The sequence below is a fragment of the Protopterus annectens genome, chromosome 1.part1 (genome assembly GCF_019279795.1).
Source record: "Protopterus annectens isolate FY-2018-M chromosome 1.part1, PAN1.0, whole genome shotgun sequence".
Classification (NCBI taxonomy): domain Eukaryota; kingdom Metazoa; phylum Chordata; order Ceratodontiformes; family Protopteridae; genus Protopterus; species Protopterus annectens.
The window spans coordinates 735919764-735945296 of NC_056726.1; positions in this window are offsets into that span (position 1 = coordinate 735919764).

Here is a 25533-nt window from a genome sequence, read left to right on the forward strand (position 1 = left end):
AACCTTGTTGTGTGAATGGGTAACAGACTATACACCCAGGGGGTGGGGGAGCCTGTCCAGTTTGATAGCTGCGAGACCTGTTGGGGGAATTGAATGGTGTTGAATTGTCACATTAACGTGCCCTCTTTAGATCACTAAGTGCCCCTATCACCCTCCACAACCCCATTCTTCAATAGCTTCCAGTAGCTCTGCCTGGAATTGCTTCATTGGCTATGCTTGACAGAGGCTCAGTTACTTCATCAATGGTGTGGGTAAAGCCAACACACTGTTGCCATGCTTCTAATTGCCCTTGGGCAGATAGGTAGTAGGCTGTCTGTGAACCTCTAACGTGCAGGCCATCACAACCATAATATGTGAATAAACAGACCTTCAGATCACAATATACAGTGAGAAATCACCATGTAGTCAGGAAACAGTTAAATACAGCAAGAAGATACAGAACACTGATACTTAGTCACTCCAACAGCCTATCTTGGAAATTAGAAGACTTGTTTAAGTTTAAGGCTTTCTATTGCTTACCAGTAGGTTACCTACAGGAGAGATGAAAGACCAGCACAGATGGGGAATATGCATGCAATGATACCATACTGGCCTATGTGTCAGTCTTAGGCTTTGGAATACTGGCCAAGGCTATTGGCACCCAATTGTGTCTTATTTAGGAGTGTCTCAAAGGTAAATACCAGCTCCATAAACAGCACAATAGCAGATTCAATGAGGGTTATGCTACTCAACACCAGGGGTAGTGATCACAACATGCATGCACTCACAGCACTTCTCAGGATGGACAACATCAACATCTATGCAGTAATTGAAATCTGTCTTAAGACTCCTGAGAGCACACCAGCACTAACTGACTACAACCCATACCACACATTTCAGCCACAGAACATGGACTGACAGACATGGAGGGGCTGTAGCCATATTCATCAGGGATACCTACACCTCCTGGTTAGTGGGGCAGCATGGTACCTCTGAGATCATCCATGTGCAGCTAACATCAGCCACAACTGCAATGTAAACTGTGGCCTGCTACAGATCACCCTCCATGAAACAGGACCTCCACTCCACCTACCTGGAGACAGTGGAGAACATGACAGTCCTAATGCACACCCTCACATTGGTTGATGTCAACTACCATACCATTAACTGGGAAACTTACTCTGGTATTCACTTCCAGGCCAATCGCTTCTTGGAATTTATCACCTCATATGCCCTGTATCATGTGGTAACCTCACAAACGTGGGGTGGAAACTACTAGAAGTGGTCATCACCAACATGGGCAACAGGTGCACCACAGCGGAGGTTAACCGGTCACTGGTTAGATCTGACCATGAACTATTCACTGTTTCCACACCCAAGCATCTCCCCCACCCATGGATACCACAGTGTATACCTTTCCTACAGCTAAATTTGCACTACTAGTGCCAGGGGTGGGGGGGTTTCACAGCCCCCACACTAAGGGGAAACACTGCTCAAGATACAGACAGATTTACAAATGCAGTGTATAAGCACCTCCACAGATTTATGGATCATGCCATCACTGGTAAACCAAGACTCACTCCTCCTATACAAGGACACTGGTCTGGTGGGCCTCTGCAGTAAACAGGCTATACTACAGAAGTAGGACAGAGTCCCAGACACACAGCAAATCCCACGAAGAGCAGACATCCATGACCACTATTAATGTGATACTTAAATCCCTCATGACATCATCCAAGGCTAACATCAGCAGCGGAATACACAAGGATTCAAAAGATACCCACAAAGCCTTCTTTGTCTATGTCAAGGATCTACATGGTGACACATAGATTTGCACTGTGCCATTGAAATATAGCACAAAATATGCTGACCCTACTGATATCGCCAACATCCTTGCAGATACATTCAGTGCATATGTGACACCCTAAAGAGCCCACAACACTACCCGAAAGGTACAGTATCCCACACATCAGAGACACACAGGTGGAAATGGCCCTCTCTAACAGCAGAACACAGCATCGATGGAGGCAGATGTTGTCCCAGATTGCATCTTGCAAACTGTAGAAGACAACCTGCCCCCCACCTAATTAAGCTTTCCTACCTCAGCCTCTCCACAGGCTACATGCCCATACAATGGCACGTGGCAATGGTTATTCCACTCCATCAAGGTGGAATCACAACTGACCATGGTAACTACCACCCCATAAGCCTGACTAGCGTGGTCTGCAATGGTATGGTTCGCATCCTCATAGCACTCATTAACAAAGACATTGGTAACCTCCGAACATGTGACCCAACCCAGGTCAGCTTGGTTGAGTGCAGTTCATGCCTACTGAACCTGTTTGACATCTTACATACAGTCACCAAGATGTTAGATGATGGGGGCAGTGGTTCACACATACTACCTGGACCATGCCAAGGCTTTTGACACCATGACCCACTCAGGTATTTTTGATAAATACACCAACCTGTACATTCACCCATACATCACAGGTTGGGTTGCCAATGGGCTTACACACAGAACCCACATGGTACGACTAGCTGTCTGCAGGTCCAATTCTTGACCAGTCATGACTGCTGTCCCACAGGACTCAGTCCTGGGAGCCCTACTGTTTGGCATATACATCTCAGAGGTACAGGCAAACACAGGTAGACTACGGCAGGCCATGTTTGGCAATGACTGCAAACAGGGAGCCATGGTTGATGGTCCAGCTGACACAGACATCCTTCAAGGGACCTCACGGAGAATGTCACAGGGTGCCAATGACATGGTCTCCAGCCAAGTGCCACTAACTGCATGGTCATTCCATTTCAGAACTGACACCCACATATTAACACATAATTGGCAGCCACTTTAATACGGATGAGGTAAAGGGGTATCTGGGGACTAAGGTAGATAGTGATCTCCCCTTTGACAATCATATCTCCACAGTAGTTAGGACATCCTTCTATGTAGGCCATCTGATTACTAAAGGATTCCCATCTAGACGTACCGGGGTTATAGTGCCCCTTTACTCATCATTCATCAGTCCCGTCATAGGGTATAATAACCCATATGGGATGTACCTCAGAAGACACTTCCAACAGCTGGGGGTCCACGAATGTACCTAGCCAAGGAGAATATGGGCTCCAACATATGACATAAGCATCCAGAATGAATAAATTCCTGCTTTATTCAGTGGCACCTCATTAACCCAGAGATGATCTCTGCTGGCCAACACTGCCATGTCAAAATTAGGCTTGATGGATATGCTCCACCTATGGGAATCCATGTTACAGTGAGCCACACACTGTAGTGAGCTGAACCTTGCCACAACAATAACTGGAAGATAAACTAAGAACAGCAGCTACTAGCAAATACACACCAAAAACATCTCTAAAAGAATATCCTTGTAATAAAGAAAGAAGACGCTGATGGCTGTAATCCCCAAAAGGCCTTTACTAGTGCAAAACACAAGTGCTTTCACAAACAAGCTTCTTCAGGTGTACATAAAGCACTATTAAAACACACCTTTTATATCAACATGCAAATCACATGATCAAGGTTCTTAATTACAAACTTTAAAGTATACAAAAAAATATATATATAAAAATTTTTTAAGTACACACACATAAAATATTCATACAAGAATGTATAAATGCATTTAATACATATAAAATGTTAAAAAACAACATGTTAATATTCAAGAAATTATCTTTTCAAAGGCCTCCTTTTCAACCTAGCTCTTAAAGGAATACACTCATTAAGCCCATGCCCTTCAGTACTTCTCAATTTTATGATCCATATAGCTTGCAAGTTCTCAGTCTTATTGCAAATGTCACCCTGTCTAAGGCTCTCATGCAATAAACTGATAACTCTAAAGCTGAAAACATGTGATATATCTGTGCTAGCAACATGCTTAGCAAGTGCATTGGTGTTACTACATTTCCTGATGTTATAAACATGTTCCCTAATGCGTTCTCTAAGATGTTTGTCTGTCTTGCCAACATAAAATTTGGCACAGACCCTGCAACTAGCAAGGTAGATGACATGTTTACTGTCACATGTGGCAGAAACACGAAAGGTGTAATCCTTGACCTGATCAGGGTGACAAAATGACAAACCATTGTCTATGTAGCTACACCAGTTGCATGACCCACATTGAGTAGTAACAGTGTACTCTCCATCCAACCTAACCTCCTTGGGATAACATAATCTCCTCTTAATAGATTTGTCATTTCTATAGCTAATCCTCGGCACATGATCAACTATGCCAGCTATAGTACTGTCTGTCAATAAAACCTGCCAATGTTTCTTAATGATGTCAATATATCTACTCACATCAGCTGTATACTTCAGGGACATTCTCAAATGAGTGTGTTTGGGACCTCTCTCAAAACGTTCTGGTAGATGTCTCTTCTTAGAAAAATAGGTTTTGGCCTCTGCACCTCGCTTATGCACAGCTATAGGTATATGTTCAGCTAAGGTCCTATCATCATAACCTCGCTCTCTCAGATACCCAGTCACTAAATCCAGCTCACTGTTGAAGTCTACCTCCCTGACACTAAGTCTAGAGGCCCTCATAACTTGGTTAGTAACAATATTCTTAAAAATATGAGGTGGATGTACACTACTCCGATGAAGGAGGTGATTAACATGACAATCCTTCCTGTGTTGTTTAGTATACACAGACCCTCTCTCATCTCTCAAAATAACCACATCAAGGAAGTCCAACTTTTCATAAGACATCCTATGTGTAAAGTGTAAAAATTCTGTTGACTCATTAATGAAAAATAAAAATCTAAACAGACTGTCTTCATCACCCCCCCATAAAATAAAAACATCATCCACAAATCTGCATTAGAACAGAATGTGCTCTTTGAAAGGACCTTTAAAAACACAATCCTCCTCCCAAACTACCATGACTGCATTTGCGTAGCTATTGGCACAAGACGTGCCCATAGCCACGCCATTGCATTGTCTGAACATCTGATGTCCAAATAAAAAGACATTATGTTCTATCACTAACCTCACGAGATCAATCAGCAAGCTTACTAATTCTTTACTGTAATGCACATAACTTTTAAAAAATTGGCATACTAATCTAACTCCTGCATCATTGGGTATCACAGTAAATAGTGAAACTACGTCAAGACTAACAAACATAGCTTGACAATCATCACGTGTAGAGAAAAAAACATAATGGTCACCAAGAAAATGTTCAGTGTCCCTAAGTACATGTTGTATATCATTCAAAGGTGGTCTAAGATGTTTCTCTATGAATATAGAAATAGATTCAGTGCACCATCCTCTCCCTGAGACAATGGGTCTCATAGTTGGATTTAGGGTGGATTTATGCACCTTGGGTAAACCCTGTAGAATCGGTATAAGTGATTTCACAGTCAAAAAAATAATCAGACAGTTTTTTGTCAATTAAATGTTGCTCAAAAAGAAACCTAACACTATCAGCAACTGACTCTATATGCCTATTAACCTGTGTAAGATTTAATTCCTCATACAACAAGCTGTCTGCCAAGCTATCTAACATTTTCAACTCATACCAACCCTTATCAAGAACCACAATAAGACCACCTTTATCAGCTGGTCTAAAAACAAGGCGCTCATCATTCTCCAATTCCTGCAAAGCTGTGGCTTCATGTTTGTTTAAGTTAGAATAACCTCTCTTATTAGAGTAAGTACCAGAGCTCATGCATGCATCATAAATATCCCTAATACATAATTTCTCAAAAGCATTAATAATTGGATTCATATTCGGAATGAACGATTTAGGTCTGACAAACATATTAAAACCTTTGTCAACATCATCTCTCATATACATTAATTTCAAAGTTAAATTTCTAGTGAAGGTCTTAATGTCCAAAATTACATCAGCAAAACATGAGCGACTAGTCGGTATAAAAGACAGACCTTTCTCAAGAACTGCCAACTGATACATATTCAGAGAAACACTTGATAAATTTAAAATTAGTCCCTCTTTGCATTCAAGAATGCCCTTTTTATACTTAACTGACTCGTTGGTGCATTGTCCCACTTCCGTTTGCCCCGTGTTAGGCTCCTGCCTCTCGACTGATCCCTTCTCAAACCATTGGAGTTCTCTTTCATGGGTAACGGGAACTCTATATTGTGTCTTTGTAAAAAATTACATGACTCTGTGTTGATAGTGTCAACAGAATCCAGTCTATCTCGGTGTACTTGCGCTGTATTAGTAAAGGTCTTCCTTCTCGTACCCAACTCTGTAGAGGATGAATTAATAGATTTAGATGTACCCACATCTCCGTTTTGCTCTCCAGACATCAACGGCACTTCTGCCCTAGCAGTAACCAACGTTACCACTTCCTCAGTCGTCACAGTGCTCTGTCAAATGTGTCCTTCCTGGGTACGCTCTTCTCTGGGCCAGGTAATGATGTTCCCTGCCCGGAAATCGGCTCTGTCCCTTATGATTTTATCAATTTTCATTTTCTGTAGCTTGCTCTCATACAGAGTGAGTGAATTAAGCATATCCTCTATATAAAAGTCAGTAACATCAGCAGAATATTATTTAAGCAGTTCACTATAGATATTATTAATAGTGTTAGTTAAACTTGCCATTTCCCTCTCCGCTGCTGAAATAAGTAAGCGCAAATAACCAAAACTGGTTTGTAAGTTCAACTTCTGCCACTCCATTAATAGGAGTTTTATCACCATTATGAAATGAGGGCATTTTTAAAATCCGCAATCCACGGGGTATTTGTTCAGTCAGACATATCTCGAGGTGGTATCTCTGATACTGGCTTCTCTTGAGCTTATACAGCTCCTTCTCAAGGCTAAACAATTTTGTCTATAAAGCAATAACATCAAAATTATCATCCCTGGTGTGTGACATCATGTCCTTGCAGTTCACCAAAGGATTCACTGCTCCAAAGATAATTGATAAATAATGCTGTAGTTTAAGATTGCTAGCATTAGACTGAATAACAGGATTAGGTAAATCCAACTCTATAATTTCTTCAGCCATCTATGTGTAGATGCCAGCAGAAAATTGTTTAGCCTTGAGAAGGAGCTGTATAAGCTCAAGAGAAGCCAGTATCAGAGATACCACCTCAAGGTATGTATGACTGAACAAATACTACCCCATGGATTGCGGATTTTAAAAATGCCCTCGTTTCATAATGGTGATAAACTCCTAATGGAGTGGCAGAAGTTGAACTTACAAACCAGTTTTGGTTATTTGCGCTTACTTATTTCAGCAGCGGAGAGGGAAATGGCAAGTTTAACAAACACTATTAATAATATCTATAGTGAACTGCTTAAACAATATTCTGCTAATGTTACTGACTTTTATATAGAGGATATGCTTAATTCACTCACTCTGTACGAGAGCAAGCTACAGAAAATGAAAATTGATAAAATCATAAGGGACAGAGCCAATTTCCGGGCAGGGAACATCTTTACCTGGCCCAGAGAAGAGCATACCCAGGAAGGACACATTTTACAGAGCGCTGTGACAACTGAGGAAGTGGTAACGTCGGTTACTGCTAGGGCAGAAGTGCCGTTGACATCTGGAGAGCAAAACGGAGATGTGAGTGCATCTAAATCCATTAATTCATCCTCTACAGAGTTGGGTACGAGAAGGAAGACCTTTACTACTACGGCGTAAGTACACCGAGATAGACTGGATTCTGTTGACACTATCAACACAGAGTCATGTAATTTTTTACAAAGACACAATATAGAGTTCCCGTTACCCATGAAAGAGAACGCCAATGGTTTGAGAAGGGATCAGTCGAGAGGCAGGAGCCTAACACGGGGCAAACGGAAGTGGGACAATGCACCAACGAGTCAGTTAAGTATAAAAAAAGGCATTCTTGAATACAAAGAGGGTCTAATTTTAAATTTATCAAGTGTTTCTCTGAATATGTAACAGTTGGCAGTTCTTGAGAAAGGTCTGTCTTTTATACCGACTAGTCATTCATGTTTTGCTGATGTAATTTTGCACATTAAGACCTTCACTAGAAATTTAACTTTGAAATTAATGTATACGAGAGATGATGTTGACAAAGGTTTTAATATGTTTGTCAGACCTAGTTCCTTCATTCCGAATATGAATCCAATTATTAATGTTTTTGAGAAATTATGTATTAGGGATATTTATGATGCATGCATGAGCTCTGGTACTTATTCTAATAAGAGAGGTTATTCTAACTTAAACAAACATGAAGCCACAGCTTTGCAGGAATTGGAGAATGATGAGCGCCTTGTTTTTAGACCAGCTGATAAAGGTGGTCTTATTGTGGTTCTTGATAAGGGTTGGTATGAGTTGAAAATGTTAGATAGCTTGGCAGACAGCTTGTTTTATGAGGAATTAAATCTTACACGGGTTAATAGGCATAAAGAGTCGGTTGCTGATAGTGTTAGGTTTCTTTTTGAGCAACATTTAATTGACAAAAAACTGTTTGATTATTTTTTGACTGTGAACCCACTTATACCGATTCTACAGGGTTTACCCAAGGTGCATAAATCCACCCTAAATCCACCTATGAGACCCATTGTCTCAGGGAGAGGATTGTGCACTGAATCTATTTCTATATTCATAGAGAAACATCTTAGACTGCCTTTGAATGATATACAACATGTACTTAGAGACACTGAACATTTTCTTGGTGACCATTATGGTTTTTTCTCTACACGTTGATTGTCAAGCTACGTTTGTTACTCTTGATGTAGTTTCACTATTTACTGTGATACCCAATGATGCAGGAGTTAGATTAGTATGGCAATTTTTAAAAAGTTATGCGCATTACAGTAAAGAATTAGTAAGCTTGCTGATTGATCTCTTGAGGTTAGTGCTAGAACATAATTTCTTTTTATTTGGACATCAGATGTTCAGACAATGCAATGGCGTGGCTATGGGCACGTCTTGTGCTAATAGCTACACCAATGCAGTCATGGTTGTTTGGGAGGAGGATTGTGTTTTTAAAGGTCCTTTCAAAGAGCACATTCTGTTCTACCGCAGATTTGTGGATGATGTTTTTATTTTATGGGGGGGTGATGAAGACAGTCTGTGTAGATTTTTATTTTTCGTTAATGAGTCAACAGAATTTTTACGCTTTACACATAGGATGTCTTATGAAAAGTTGGACTTCCTTGATGTGGTTGTTTTGAGAGATGAGAGAGGGTCTGTGTATACTAAACAACACAGGAAGGCTTGTCATGTTAATCACCTCCTTCATCGGAGTAGTGCACATCCGCCTCATATTTTTAAGAATATTGTTACTAACCTAGTTATGAGGGCCTCTAGACTTAGTGTCAGGGAGGTAGACTTCAACAGTGAGCTGGATAGAGTGACTGGGTATCTGAGAGATCAAGGTTATGATGATAGGACCTTAGCTGAACATATACCTATAGCTGTGCATAAGCGAGGTGCAGAGGCCAAACCCTATTTTTCTAAGAAGAGACATCTACCAGAATGTTTTGAGAGAGGTCCCAAACACACTCATTTGAGAATGTCCCTGAAGTATACAGCTGATGTGAGTAGATATATTGACATCATCAAGAAACATTGGCAGGTTTTATTGACAGATAGTACTATAGCTGGCATAGTTGATCATGTAAAAATACTGAAACCAATACAGCGTAACCACCTTCGGTCCCACCAATAAGCGTATGCGGCTCAATAGTCAAACGAAATGCTGGATAAAACTCAATAATCCACGAATAGCTGGATAAAACTCACAGTTTATTGTTGGACATCACGACAATTCACCATTAGCGACAACAAACACATAAAACATATCCTTGTGAGCGATAAGTCCCACACAGAATACCGCTAAAATAAACAATTACTGTGCACAACGTAAAAATAAAAAAGCAAATCAGTTTAGCGCTTTCAACCAAAACAAATGGTCTTCTTCAGAACTGAGAATAAATACGTTGTATAACTCAATTTATAAATGTTTTGGCGCCAAAAAACTGTTTGAAATTTAAAGAAACACTGCAGTTTAAATAGAAACTGTGCATATATCATGTCAAAACATGTGATCATAAAAAGATCCATGGAGGTTCAATATGACAATCTAACATGTATATCATACAACAGTGATACAATATTAGGGTTTGAAGTCCAAAAATATAATATAATTTCTTAGGGTATAGGCAGTAAACTAATTTCATTCCACACATACCTCCTAAAATGTAAATAAAAATACGTGTGTACTAATCTGATTTTCACTGTTTATAAACTAATATTATTGAAAATATGTAAAAAGTGTATGAAAAATGTATGTTAAAAATATATATGTTGTTAAAAATGGGTATTGATGACAGTGCTATTGTGCTACAATATAATTAAATAAATAAATATGCTTATAATAATAATTAAATGCATAAATTGATGTAAATACAAGGGGGGTGGCCTAATGGTTAAGGTGTTTGCCTTACAAACACAAGGTGCAGAGTTTGAGTCTTACAAGGGATAATTGGCTAATAAAAAATGGCTCAAGTAGTATTAATTTAGCTATTATTCATAATCCCAGAATATAAGCATAAACATATAAAACCATAAAGATATATATATGTATATAGACCTAATACAAAGAAAATTATTTCACTAATACCAATAATTCTAAAATATAACTTGAGCATAATATATATGCAAATATCATAAATTGTATATAAAATGGTATGTATAAATATTTTTGATAAATACATGAGAATTATTGATAAATAAATGTTAATTGGAATACTTGTAGGAAACATGGTTGGAACCGTTTTCATAAAAAACACTGAGTATACAGTAGCATACTGGTATCAAAGAATTACACAATACATAAAATATCAAGCAGCATTGAAAAATAAGTAGTCATTAGAACTACAATATAAAATAATATAACAACCTAATACCTCTAAAAATGTTGTAAATAGATAGTAAAGATTGTAATAATTATAATAATAATGATCTAACAGAAATACATTCATTAAGGCCTGGTGGATTGGTGTCGTCAAGGTATAATTGCCACCAAGTTTCTTTAAAGGCTATAAGGCTTTTAAAATTACCTCCCCTGGGGTCATTGTAAATAACCTCTAATATGGTGAATTTAAAAGTGTGTTCTGTTCCCATTGCCTGTATATGTCTATATAGGGCATTGTGTATGTCCTTAGTCTTAATACTGTACATGTGGTCATATATGCGTTTCTTTAAGTGACGTTCGGTTCTTCCTACATAAAAAGCGGGACAGACATCACACTTCGCAAGGTAGATAACCTGTTTTGTATTACAATTACCTGATTGACTAACAATAATGCTTTTATGTCCATTATTGAGATGTATCTTCTTTGCACTGGACATAAATTTACAGTAATTGCAAAAACCACATTTACTACTAGTGGTCCTTCTATGATGGATAGAACCCAAATGTTTTGTGTTATGCTGCTGTTCTAATAATCTCTTCACGTAGTTTCCCATTCTATAAACAAATCTGGGTTTAGAACCTAAGATATTTACTAGAGTCTGATCAGTACTGATCAGATACCAGAATTTGCTTATAACTCTTTTGATGTTGTCAACACCTATACAATAAGGTATAATACATGCACGTTGAAAACCAGGATTAACTCCATATTGTTTGAGGATGGGTTTGTTCTGTACATCACCTGATCCAAGTAAAGATTTGTATTTAATACCTCTCTGACTGATGACATAAGATACCACTTCTTCCATCATGTCTGAGGGGTACCCTCTTTCACTAAAAAAATCCTGAATTAAGTTCAATTCTTTATATAACTCTTCCTCGTCAGAAACCATTCGTACAGCTCGAATGACCTGTCCTTTAAAAACATCACTTTGGGGGGATGATAACTAGAATAATCCAAATAATTGTTAGAGAAGGTCTGTTTTCTATGGATTCTAGATTGTACCTTCCCATTGTCATTAACTATGAATGTATCAAGATATGGTAATCCATGGAAATCATATTGGAAAGTAAATTTCAAGAAATTACTACTATCTTTGATAAAATCCATAAATTCTACTAGAAGTGCTTCAGAAGCCTGCCAGATAATATAAATGTCGTCTAAAAACCTAGAATAGTATAGAATATGTTGAAAATATTTGGATGGAAACAATACATTGTCTTCCCAATTTAACATGACTAAATTGGCGTAAATGGGGGCACAAGCTGCCCCCATTGCTACTCCTTTAGTCTGTCTGAAGATCTCACCTTCAAAGTAAATGAAGTTGTTGTCTAATACTATTGCCATTAGTTCTGCAATCAAACTTATAGCATCCCATTCTAGGTCAGTGTGTTTGGTCAAACTGTTAGTGAAAGCTAATAAACCTTCATCTTTGGGTATGCATGAAAAAAGATCGATCACATCAATGGTGACTATGATGTAAGGTTCACTAGTGTCAAGCTCCTTCACTGGGTACTGGGATAAGAAGCACCAAGAATCTTTCACCATGTGCGGAATGAAAGTGTATACATTTTTGAGTATGGTATCAATAAATTTGCCAATATTAAAGGTTTTTGAATAACTTCCTGAGACGATGGGTCTCAGGGGTGGGTCCTTGGTATTCTTATGTATTTTTGGGATACCCACCATGGTTGCTAGCCTAGGATGGCTAACTTTAATAAACCTGTAAATGGCTTCAGTTATTCTCGCCTCTACCCAGTATTCTTCTATATAGGAGTCAATTCTTTGATATGCGATGTTTAATTCATTCTTGGAGACTGTAGCATAATTTCCAGAAGAATGTAGAATGTTATATATTTTCTGTATATAATTCAAATTGTCATAAATAGCAATACCTCCACCCTTATCGGGTTTCATAATTCGAATCGAAGTATCTCCCTTTAAAGTTTGTAATAACTTGCCTTCTTCTTTCGTCAAATTTTGATGTACCGTCATAGATTGGAATAGACTGTATTCATTGTATATCTCCCTGGTCACTACCTTGTCAAAGGTGTCTATAGTCGGGTGATTAGGTGGAGTAAACTTGCTCTTTATAACGAATGATTGACATGTGTTGTCACCCCCTTCGTTTCCTCCAGACGGAATCCTATCTTTATAAAAAACTTCTAGATTGATTTTCCTAATGAATTTCTTGAAATCAATTAATACATCTGTTAGTTTAAAACTCGGATCAGGAATGAATTTCATGCCTTTTTCAAATAACCTGAAATAGACCTTGTCAATACATAGTTTAGAGTAATTAAAAATTTTGAAATTACGATAAGTGTGAATATTGTCAGCAATGACTATGTCATCGTTCTCTAGAATGTTACTTTGGCTTATGCTGACTTCTCTACTAAAAGCATTCTGAATATCATCTAAAATAACACCCTCCTCTATAAATTCCCCTTTGTGTAAAACTTCTGATGTGTTCTTTGATAAGGTGGGTTCTTGATTCTTGGATATTTCTGAAAACCCTGTGTACTAAATTCATCATAATCATGAACATCGTAATGTTCCCCTACTATTTTAGCGGTATTCTGTGTGGGACTTATCGCTCACAAGGATATGTTTTATGTGTTTGTTGTCGCTAATGGTGAATTGTCGTGATGTCCAACAATAAACTGTGAGTTTTATCCAGCTATTCGTGGATTATTGAGTTTTATCCAGCATTTTGTTTGACTATTGAGCCGCATACGCTTATTGGTGGGACCGAAGGTGGTTATAGTTGATCATGTGCCGAGGATTAGCTATAGGAATGACAAATCTATTAAGAGAAGATTATGTTATCCCAAGGAGGTTAGGTTGGATGGAGAGTATACTGGTACTTCTCAATGTGGATCATGCAACTGGTGTAGCTACATAGACAATGGTTTGTCATTTTGTCACCCTGATCAGGGCAAGGATTACACCTTTCGTGTTTCTGCCACATGTGACAGTAAACATGTCATCTACTTTGCTAGTTGCAGGGTCTGTGCCAAATTTTATGTTGGCAAGACAGACAAACATCTTAGAGAACGCATTAGGGAACATGTTTATAACATCAGGAAATGTAGTAACACCAATGCACTTGTTAAGCATGTTGCTAGCACAGATATATCACATGTTTTCAGCTTTAGAGTTATCAGTTTATTGCATGAGAGCCTTAGACAGGGTGACATTTGCAATAGGACTGAGAACTTGGAAGCTATATGGATCACAAAATTGAGAAATACTGAAGGGCATGGGCTTAATGAGTGTATTCCTTTAAGACCTAGGCTGAAAAGGAGGCCGTTGAAAAGATAATTTCTTGAATGTTAATATGTTGTTTTTTAACATTTTATATGTATTAAATGCATTTATACATTCTTGTATGAATATTTTATGTGTGTGTACTTAAACATTTTATATATATATATATATATTTTTTGTATGTAATTAAGAACCTTGATCATGTGATTTGCATGTTGATATAAAAGGTGTGTTTTAATAGTGCTTTATGTACACCTGAAGAAGCTCGTTTGTGAAAGCACTTGTGTTTTGCACTAGTAAAGGCATTTTTGGAGATTACAGCCATCAGCTTCTTCTTTCTTTAATAACTGGAAAATGCTGGAGGGACAGCTTCCTGTCACAGACACTCCCCATACTTTGTAACAACATCCCTAACTACATTATACAGAGCCCCTCACTAACACTCTGCAAGAGAAACCTTGAAAAGATGATGCGGAACAGTAGATGCACCCCACTGATCCTGCCATTGTCTCTGCCCCACAGAGGGACAGTTAATGAATCAATGGGGTGGCAAAATCTGACACATTTCCTAACTATGAATCTATATATACAGTATCTGCACATGCTGATAGCTTAAGTTATTCTTCAGGTGTTGACTTACCTTGTCCCAATGGCAGTTGTGTAGGGAATAGTTGAGGGCTGCCTGTGTTGGATGCACACAGTAGACCGCCTATACATGACAATTTACAGGTAGTCTTGTGTGTGTGTGCCATCCATTTTTACTGTGTGTGCAGGTGGAGAAAGGTGTCAATCCCTAGGTGCCTACACTGTCAGCGTGTGTGCTATACATTCCCTCTTTGCCAGGGCATGGGCATATTGGGCTCACCTCCATCTGCCTACTGGGGTGGCTTAGGGTATTCGTGGTCTGAGTACTTCTGTGCCTCTGGGGGCCTTGGCAATGGTGGTGGGCTGTGAAGGTCTTCACCATTCTGTCCCTGCTGCAGCTGTTTCCGCAGGATCATATTGTGTAGCATGGTACATACTATGAAGATGTGGGCACATGTGCCTAGAGAGTACTGCAAGGCTCCACCAACTATGTCCAAGCAATGGAACTGTGATTTCAGCATCCCAAACATGCACGCTATGATGATTCTGGTTTGTGCGTGTGCCTCATTATAGCATTCCTGCATGGGTGTTTGTGCATTTCTGATGGGAGTCATCATCCACGGTTCCAGTGCATAGCCAGCATCCCACACCAGGTGGCCATTTGGGATGTCCCCCCTGGCAAATAACCAATAGAGCTGTGAGGCATGCCAGATGTGGGAGTTGCGATAGCTTCCAGGGCTGCCAGCACACACATCCATGATAATGCCCTGGGCATTGCACACAACCTGGCAGTTGATGGAGGGGTATCCATTGCGGTTTATGTAGCACCTACCCTGCTCACCGGGTGGTGACTTGATGTGTATGTGCATGCAGTCTATTGCACCCAGTACCTCCGTGTATTCTGCCACATGGTGGAAGAGACACATATTGCTGGCCAACTCCTCCTGCGTTCGGGGGAAGTATATGTGCTCATTGACATGTGGTAACATGTCATCCAGGAACTGGTGTAGTATGCTGGATGCTGATGCCTGTGAGATCCCCATGATATCCCCAGTTCGTCTTTGTAAGGTACCTGTAGCTAGTATTCTCAGGCTTACACATACCTTCGTATCCACTGAGATGGGTTCCCCTTTGTTTGTTCTGGCTCTGAGGCATGGCCGGCACAGCTCCACAAGTTGCTGTTGGATGTCCCTGTCCACCCTGTAATGCTGTACTATATCCAGATTATGTATGTAGCCCCTGGTAGGATACCCTGAGTCTGAACACTCTCCTCCTCTGGTGCCTGAGGTGGTCATGTGCATCATCCTCCACACCACCTTCAGTCTCCAACACATGCTGGTGGAGCAAAGCTATTGCAGACCCTAACATGTACATAATAAAAGTTCCCCATCTGTATACACCACTGGTGCAAAGTGTATGGAAATACACAAATTTGTGTGAGGTGCTTTCACACTTTATCGTATTGTACTATGGATGCTGCTGATGTCAGTGGGTGTGTATGACCTATTCCAGCTGCAGTGTGTCTTAATTATTGGTTTTGCAATGAGTACTGCAAGTGTGGGGCCTTTACTGTGGAGATCTACTTGCCTGCCTTGATTACTCTGTTGCCCTTTAATTCACTTTTAGACCTGGATCCCCTCCCATTATCAGGCATGCATCCACCTGCCATCTTTCTTTTTTGTACTTTCCCTACCCAGTCCTGACAAAATGTGCCTTGTAGCTGATATACTGCATATCGGCTTTGTTCTGCTTTGACACTTTACTGTTTTCTTTGCAGTACAGCCCCTCCCCTTCCCTGTTCTGCAGGTAGCTGCTTGCAGCCTTGTTAGCTGTTGCCAATGGCCCACTGTAGTCTCCTAGGTGTTAATTAGTAATGTGTACTCCAGTTTCACTGCTGCAGCATTTCCTTATTTCTTTCCTATATCCTTCCTGTTTCAGCTGCAGTGCGCACCACGCATACCCATTTACCGGGTTTACGTGCGTTTTAATCTCCGTTCACACGCATACTCAGTTATATTGTGTACTCTCAGCTAAGCATAGCTATGGTCAATTTGACACACCCCTATCTTGCAGCTTTGCCTAGCTAGGGGCAAGACCGGTTTAGCAATGCTCCAATGTGCTTACAGCAATGGTGACACACCCCTCTCTTGATGTCATCTTTATCTCAAGGGCACACCTCGGTGTTATAACACTATGCTGTGAGGTGCATCCTTACACGGGCGGGGAATTTGCGATTCACTATTACTCCTCTCATTTGCATGGCATTGCCTACTAATTCCTAGCTACTGCGCATAACACTGTCACTGCCCATTAGCAATCCTTGCGCCATAAGTATGGTGTAGCATGTCTGCCATTGACTATTATGGGTAAATCATTTTATACGTTTCATTGTGGTTTTATTCTATATTTTTATATATTCCTTGCTATCCCCTTTGCACACTGCTGCCCTGCGCTTCCACGTAGCGATAGTGCGACTATATATATATTAAATGGTAATTTTATATTTTGTACATGTTTTTATGCCAATTGCTATATATTTAGCTATTGGCATATATTAACAATATAATACATGTGTTTGGTTGGCTGTCATGGCTCTGATTTTATGTTTGTAAAAATGTAAACTGTTTTCTACGGTTTACATTTCTGCATGCTTACACTATGCCTGCACCACTTCCTGAATTGCTACATACCTTCATTTGCATGCTACACACTGCTGCACATGGGGTAATTAGCATACAAGGCTCAGGAGTTGTGCGGGTGTAGTGTATGCAGGTAGTGCACGTGGAAACAGCTCATACCTGAATCGCTTGGTGGCCATCTTTGGTGTTAGAGCACCGACACTATGCCTGCACCTGGCGCACGCTTCATGAATCCCAGTGAGTGACTTTTCATTATTAAAAACTTGTATTTTGGAACATATATCAGAAACAGATGAAGTGTTAATGAAAAATAAATTATTGTATTAAGAGACTTTATATATTTTAAAATTTAGATATATGGTGTGGCATATTTTGTAACTCCAGGAAGGCTGTGCCAAGGTGCTAGAGTGTTATTCAGCGTGGATAAACTATTTAATACAAGTTTCGTGGCATCCTTTTCACTGGCTTTGTAGTCTGGTGTGTTTTAACACTTGTTTGGTGCCTTTTTTATATTCTATCAAAGTAAGCATTAATTGGAATGATCCCATCTGCCACTTCTGGGATGTATATGCTTAGGTGGCTGCAAAACAAATAAGTTATCTGCAAGTACTTATACATAACATTGAAATAGCTGCATATAAGAACAGCCTTTTTAAATCTGTAAACATCAAAAGACAAGAGCTTTTTTTCTGCCCATTGCAATTTTAATTTACTGGATGGGATGTTAAACAGACCATCTAGTGCTTAAAGATATTTATTTCATTACTGATTATACATATAGCAGAGCTGGAAATAAAGGATTTCAAGGTATTCCACACAAAGCTAGTAATTAAATTTTTGTCTTTGTCGGTAGCTTCTCTGTGCACAGCACTATTTTTTTTTCTCCTCAAAGAGAATCCACAGCAATTCCTCCTTTCTATAACGGAATAAAATAAAAGTTTTATCAACAAATTAATCAGTCACATTCAAGAGCTGCATACTTTGTTAAAGAACTTGGCCCATTGTTAGGTCCTTGTTGTGCATGTACATGTGTGGCAAGATGGAAATATCAACAGTGGCCTTTGGTAGCATGCATGATTCAGTTCTTTATACCCATTAAATAATTTTTGATAATAGTGAGCTGTACTGATAGTCAAAGGCCTGATAGTCAAAGGCAAGTATGGAGTATGAATCATGACCAAAGAAATTAAAAAGATAATGGAAGCAATTGATTATTTTCTAAAAGGCACATGATTTAGTTCAGAATTTCACTGTTAAAGTTGTTTGGAGTGGGTAGAAGATGGGATGAATTGAAATGGATTCTGAAAAGCTATATTCAATGCCAGACAGCATAGATTTATTTTTATCACTCTTCACCCAATACATTTGAGTGACACCTTTATGTGCATTTGCAGTTAACTGCTACTGACAACTAGGCATCAAACATTGCTTGTTCACATTTGTATTAATAATTCCAAAACCATTATGTACAAGGTTTTAAAAGATTTCATCTTAAAGCTTACATAATGGCGAATTTAACTGCATTAATATTTGACCTCTGTCTAGTGCAGGTAAATGGATATTAACTATTATTTTTATGATATTAATTTATATAGCTATCATTTTCACATTTTTCTAAATATCTCAACAACCAGGTATCACTGACAGAACTCCTTAACCTCATTTGAATGCTCTCAGCTAGATGCATAAAATGCGGCTGACAGTATGTGTATAACTTGAATGGTTGCTGAGATTGCAAAATATTACAAATGTAATAATTTCTGTGGTAATTTTTATGTGTATAACTTGAATGGTTGCTGAGATTACAAAATATTACAAATGTAATAATTACTGTGGTAATTTACTACTAATTATAAAATTCAGTTTAAGACCTAGAACCCAAAGAGTACTACCACTATAAAAATAGTTTGTGCTGAAGGGTTTGCCATTTATACTTCTTTCATAACCATTATGGTTCCAGTGATATGAACATTTGTTTGAAATGTGAAGATATAATTTGATTCTGTCAAAAGGCTTATGCTCCGCCCACTGGAAGTTGCAGTACAAACTTCCTGAGCTCCATTAGAGGGAATGAGTTCATAGGTTCATACTAGGCTATCTGCCCTAGGGCATTTATAAGCCTAGCCAGAGTATGTTTGGCTTTTGCCACCCATTTTAAATTAATTTTGCTATGCCCTTTTTCGAGATTAGTATACTGTGCCTCTGTCTAACAGTGACACAGAAGTGATACCCGGGGTAAACCTATGATCTCCCATCCACTCATCAAGATTCCTCTTGAAGAGAGTCAATGAGGGACTCTGCCTAACCTGGACTGGGATTTTATTCCAGAGTGAAGGGAGCCTCTGGGTTATGAATCTGTCCCTCCAGCATGTCCTATTTATTTCAGTGCTGAGGTTCAAGTCTCTCGAGCGTGTAGCTCGATGGGATTTAGATTTTTTTGAGGTGCAGCATGTCTCTTAATTCCGGGTTGGACATGGCTTTATACATCAGGCACAGGTTACCTCTGAGCAGGCGGCATGCCACTGAGTAGAGCTGGAGTTTCTTTAACCGGGCAGCATATGGCATCTGTTTGAGCCCTTTGATCCTCTTGGTGAGGTACTTTTGGGGTCTTTCCAGTTGCTGCAGGTGTTTGGTATGGTACATCCCAAAAGGGGCATTGTACTCGATTATGGGCCTGATGAGGGATGAGTAAAGAGGCACGATGACCACCTCTAATCTAGATGTGAATCCCTTCATGATTAGGTGGGCTATATAAAATGTTTTTCTAACCACTTTGGCCACGTGGTTGTCAAATGAGAGATTGCGATCAACTTGGGTCCCCAGGTCCCTAATTACTTCTTCTGTACTTAATGGATTACCACCTATGTGGTAATTTGTGGGCACTTTGTTTTTGCCAAAGGACATGACTATACACTTTTTGGCGTTTAGCTTGAGGCCATGGCTCTGGCACCAGTTGTCTGTTTCTATGAGGCCCTTTTGGAGGATGCTTGTGTCGGCTGGATAGTCGATTATGGCGCCCAGTTTGCAGTCATCTGCGAACTTGGTCAGCCACTCCTTCTGTGTTGGTCTGTACCTCCGAGAAATATATACCGAACAAGAGAGGTCCCAGGACTGAGTCTTGTGGGATGCCACTTGTAACTGGTTTGGAGTCTGACATGGCTCCAGCAATTCTAACCATGTGGGTTCTGTCCTTGAGCCAGTTTGCAACCCATCTAGTGACATAGGGGTTTATATTTAAGCTGGTGAGCTTATCTATAATGCCCAAGTGGGGTATTGTATCGAAGGCTTTTGTGAGGTCCAGGTAGGCTGTGTGGACCACCTTCCCTTCGTCCATGGCCTTGGTGACTGTTTCAAAGAAGTCGACCAGGTTTAAGAGGCAGGATCTGCCCTTAACAAAGCCGAACTGGGTAGGATCCAGTGTCTGTAGGTCCCCAGTATCTTTATTTATGAGGTCCATGATGATGTTAATCTTTTATTACATCTGGCAAACAAACAGTATATTATTTTAACTGCATACATATATCCTTAGTCACTACTGCTGATGAGGTGTGACTTGTGCAAAACTTCTGAGTCTTGTGTGTACAGTCCTGCATTGGCTGACCAAGTGTACACAGAATATCTCCTACACTGGATGACCAAGTGTACAGAAAATATCATATCTGGAGAGAAGTACTTCGCCAAACTGGGATCCTTAGTTTAGGAACAGAAAAGTATTATGTAAATAGGAGTAAGCTGCTGACTTTGTGCATCCAAAGGGAAAGGGAGACAACTTTATCTGCTGCAGTAATGATGCTACTAGCTACAGTATCAGTTCAAACATTGCTGACTTAAAGCATTTGAACAGCTTACAGAGTAGTAGTCAGTGATTAATATAAGGAGGAGGAGTGGATGGAAGACCAAGGCACATGTTTTAAGCTTTCTGTCCTATGTTCTTCAGAATATGTAGAGCAGTGCGAATATTATGGGCAGTGTAAAGCCATGGTGCATATCATACAGCAGGCAATAATCTTTGCAGTATTTCAGCATCTAAGTAGCATCTGAGTGAAGATGTATTCTGAAAGAATGTTATACAGAATGGTAATGGATAGTATTTCTCAGACAGCTAGGGTATTTCTGTACAGATAATGATAAAGCAATACAGCGTCTCTAATGACTTGAACTTAGTGAATGACTTCATGCATGAAAACAATAAGACGGTAAAACAGACCTTTAGAACTTTGAGTTGATAAACATCCAGTTCATCAGGCAGATATGAGACTTATTTGAACACTGAGCTCTTCTGAAAGGCTTATGTATATATATTTTTTGTTTCATGGACTCATCTGTTTTAATTGAAGTATAACTTCTACTACTGCAACCTAATGCACACTGGTTCAGTACCAAGAGCTTTTCATTATAATTCATCCACCAAGGTAAGTATGATTTGAGTCCAGCTATTCTGAATCAATGTGCACAGACACATTTATGCATCTTACACAGTATGGCTACTATACCACCTTTAAGTACAATGGTGCATAAATAGGGGTCAAGATATTCAGCAGTGGCATTAAAAACGCTGCTGCCCACTGTATGCTGCTATGCACTAGAGGTTGAGACAGCAATGTATAACATGGTAGTATGACACAGCACAGCTAGTAACAGCAACTTAGAAGACAATAACACCCCATCTAACAAGCTGCACATAAACATTAATAAAAATACTTTTGCCTTACTAGTTGCATCCCCCAGTGTGTTCTGTGCTGTCATGTTGAGTGATTCACAGAAATGTTTCACTCATTAAGTATGATGACATAGTTGGGTTAATTCAATAATATGACAATAAGGGGAATATGGTGATGTGTGGGCTCCTTTTGGTGGGAGCTTGGTAACATTTCTACTAGAGTGAGACAAGTATGGTTGTAATAGCTGGTTTGTTTGTGAGACGAGGAATGCCATTGCTGTTTACTTTTTTTTTTTACCTTGTGAAACAGTTTTTTCATACCTTAACTCTGATATCCCAGTTCTGTATACTGAACAACATATTAGTAGGGCAGGGGAATTGCTGCACCAAGAACAATACACCATCTGTATTTATTCAGCTAGAGTCCTATAAATTACCTATTGGACCAACCCCTATACAGGTGGTGTAAGTTTTGTAAATCACATATGATCCTATGCAGTATTAATTTGCATGTATGTTTATGGAGGGTGTTCTCTGAATCAAAAGGGCTTTGGTTCATAAGAATATTGCATACCAGCCCTAATCCATGGCACACATTCCTCCAGATTCTGCAAGCCTTGCACATCATGCAGGATTACTGAGGAGCTCTAGCAGCCACTATGTCTACTGTGCAATCCAGGAATAGCCTGCGTCCCTGCATTGGAAGGAGAAATCCATGCAGATGAGGTGAATTTGTAATCCAGGAAGCTGGGAACTGGCCGCGCAGGACTAGTGTAATCTGTAGAAATGTACTCGGTTAGTAACAGAGTACATTTCTGCAAATTCCAACATGGAGCCGTGGCAGCTCCAAATAAAGGTTGCATATCAGTCAGGAAGCATGCCAATGGCCAAGTATAAGGCCACTGGCATTGAAAAATAGCTTAAAAAATTTTAAAAAATCAACTTAATTTTTTTTAGCCGATCTCAGCTGTTTAAGCATAGGGCAGCAATGTGCAAATGGAATCAGGAGAAAATAAGAAAATAAACCTAAAATAAGCATTCTAACTAAAATCACTATTCCACCATTAAAGTCAATGGCAGACAGAAGACAACATGTCCATTGAGTAGTGGTTGCTAAGGGGGGAGGCTCAGTGTGAGATGTGACTATGCATTAGCATGCAATCCTATGCAAATGAGGGGAATGATAGTGAATCCCAGTTTTTCCCAGCATGCTAGTCAAGTCCCAATAGTGTAAGAGCAGGAATAGCTTGGTGCAAGCCTAGGGGTTAGCTGACATCATGGGGGTGTGTGTCAGGCATACTGTAAGCGGACTGGAGCCCTGTGGTTCAGGTTTGCTCCTAGCTAAGCACAGCTAAGCAAGGGGGTGTGTCTGTGTCTGCCTAGCACTCTTTATATTGCCTAAGTGGGTATGCATGCCGCGCACTGGGTTTTACAGAAAAAAAAAAGGTAAACCAGAAAATAGCAGCTCTGTGCACATTTGAGCACAGTGGTTGTGTGGTGTGCCCCTGGGCTTAAACAGTTAGGCAATGGGTGGGAAATCAGTAATAGGAAGTTAATCAAGGAGAATTGGCATAGCATAGCTGGCAGGTGAAATGTAACAGAATTAGCAAATTACACAGGCAGCAGACCAGCCCAGCCCAGAACACTACTATAAACTATGCAAACACCTTCCCCTCTGTTTTTTCCCATACACTACACCACCGGTGTATACAAGCAGGGAACTTTTAACAAACAAAACTACAAAATGATAGGGGCTGCAGCAGGCAACATACAACAACATGTGCAGGAGGCTGAGGGTGGTGAAGATGTGAATGCTGCCGATCAACCCACAATGAGGAGACTGAGAAAAGTATACTGACCCAGGGTAACCTACCTGGGGCTACATTAGCTGGAAATAGTGGAGCGCTATAAGGTGGACATGGACCTCCTACAGAAAATTGTTGAGCTGTGCCAGCCACACCTGACACACCTAACTGACCGAGGGGAACCCATCCCAGTGGATACTAAGGTATGTGTAGGCCTAGGAATACTAGCCACAGGAGCCTCCCAAAGCTCAACTGGGGATATCATGGTGTTCTCACAGGCATCGGCATCCAGAGTATTCCACCAGTTCCTGAATGCCATGTCAGTACATGCCAGTGAGCACTTATATTTCCTCAACACCCATGAGGTGTTGGCCAGCAATATGCAACTCTTCCACCAAATAGCAGAATACCCTGATGTAGTGGTTGCTATAGACTGCACGCACATATGCATCAAAGCACCACTCAGTGATCGGGGTAGGGTCTAAATCAACCACAGGGGTCTCCCCTCCATCAACTGCCAGGTCGTGTCTGATGCCCAGGGCATTATAATAAATGTGTGCTGGCTGCCCTGGAAGCTATCACAATTGCCACATCTGGCATCTGACATAGCTGTAACAGAGATTTGCCAATGGGGACATCCCCTATGGTCACCTAGTGGGGGATGATAGTGCGCACACACCTGAACAAGAACACCATAATGAGGCACATACACAGACCAGACTTAAAAAAGAGCACGGTTCCCGTGCCTGGACACATCCAGTGGAGCCTTGCAGTACTCACCAGCTACATGTACTCAAATTGTTATGGTATGTGCCATGCTACACAATATGATCCTGTGGAAACAACTGCAGCAGGAACAGCATGGGGCAGGGCCACACAGCTCCCAACCAATGCCAAGGCCTGCACATGCACAGAGTGACTCATAGGAGGAACAACCTGAGGCTGCCCCAGTAGGCAGATGGAGGCGTGCCCAGTATGCCCTGGCCTTGGCAAAGAAACAACGCATAGCACATACACTGACACAGTAGGGACCCAGAGAATGACACCTCTTTCTGACTCGCACATACAGTAAAAGGGATGCCGAACATGACACTACCTGCGCTCAATCATGTATATGTAATGTACTATGTGCATCCAACATAGGCAGCCCTCCAGCACCATCCTCAATCCTGGCACACCCACAAGGTAAGTCAATCAACCTACCAATTGCCAAATGGAGTAGAATGTGTTGTTACCTGTATCTATGGTTTGGATGTGAGCATGCAAGGGAATTGGGTGGCTGAATGTTATGGCAGCAGATAGGAGACACCCATAGTGGCACCATGACAACTGTAACACATACTGGAGTCACCATAATTGCCAGTACTGCACAGCATGACAAAACCCACTGCAGGAAATGTGCTGGGTGACGTGTGTCTATTTGACCCACACATGACAGTCAGGGAGGTTCACATACCCAACAACAGTCTCTGCCAATAGGACAGGTGTAGACAAACCAAAACAGAGCCTGTCCTATGGCCTCCTAATGATGCCTATGGGTAACCTCCCCCCAGGCCTGCACAGACAGACTACAGCAGGTCAGGCAGTGGGATGTTGGTTCTGAAGGGTAGGAAGTCCGACACTAATATGTAGGGCAACCAAAGCTAAGACCTGTAGTACACTAATATGCCTCTAGTCAGTATGATATGTTAGAATGCAGAATGAAAT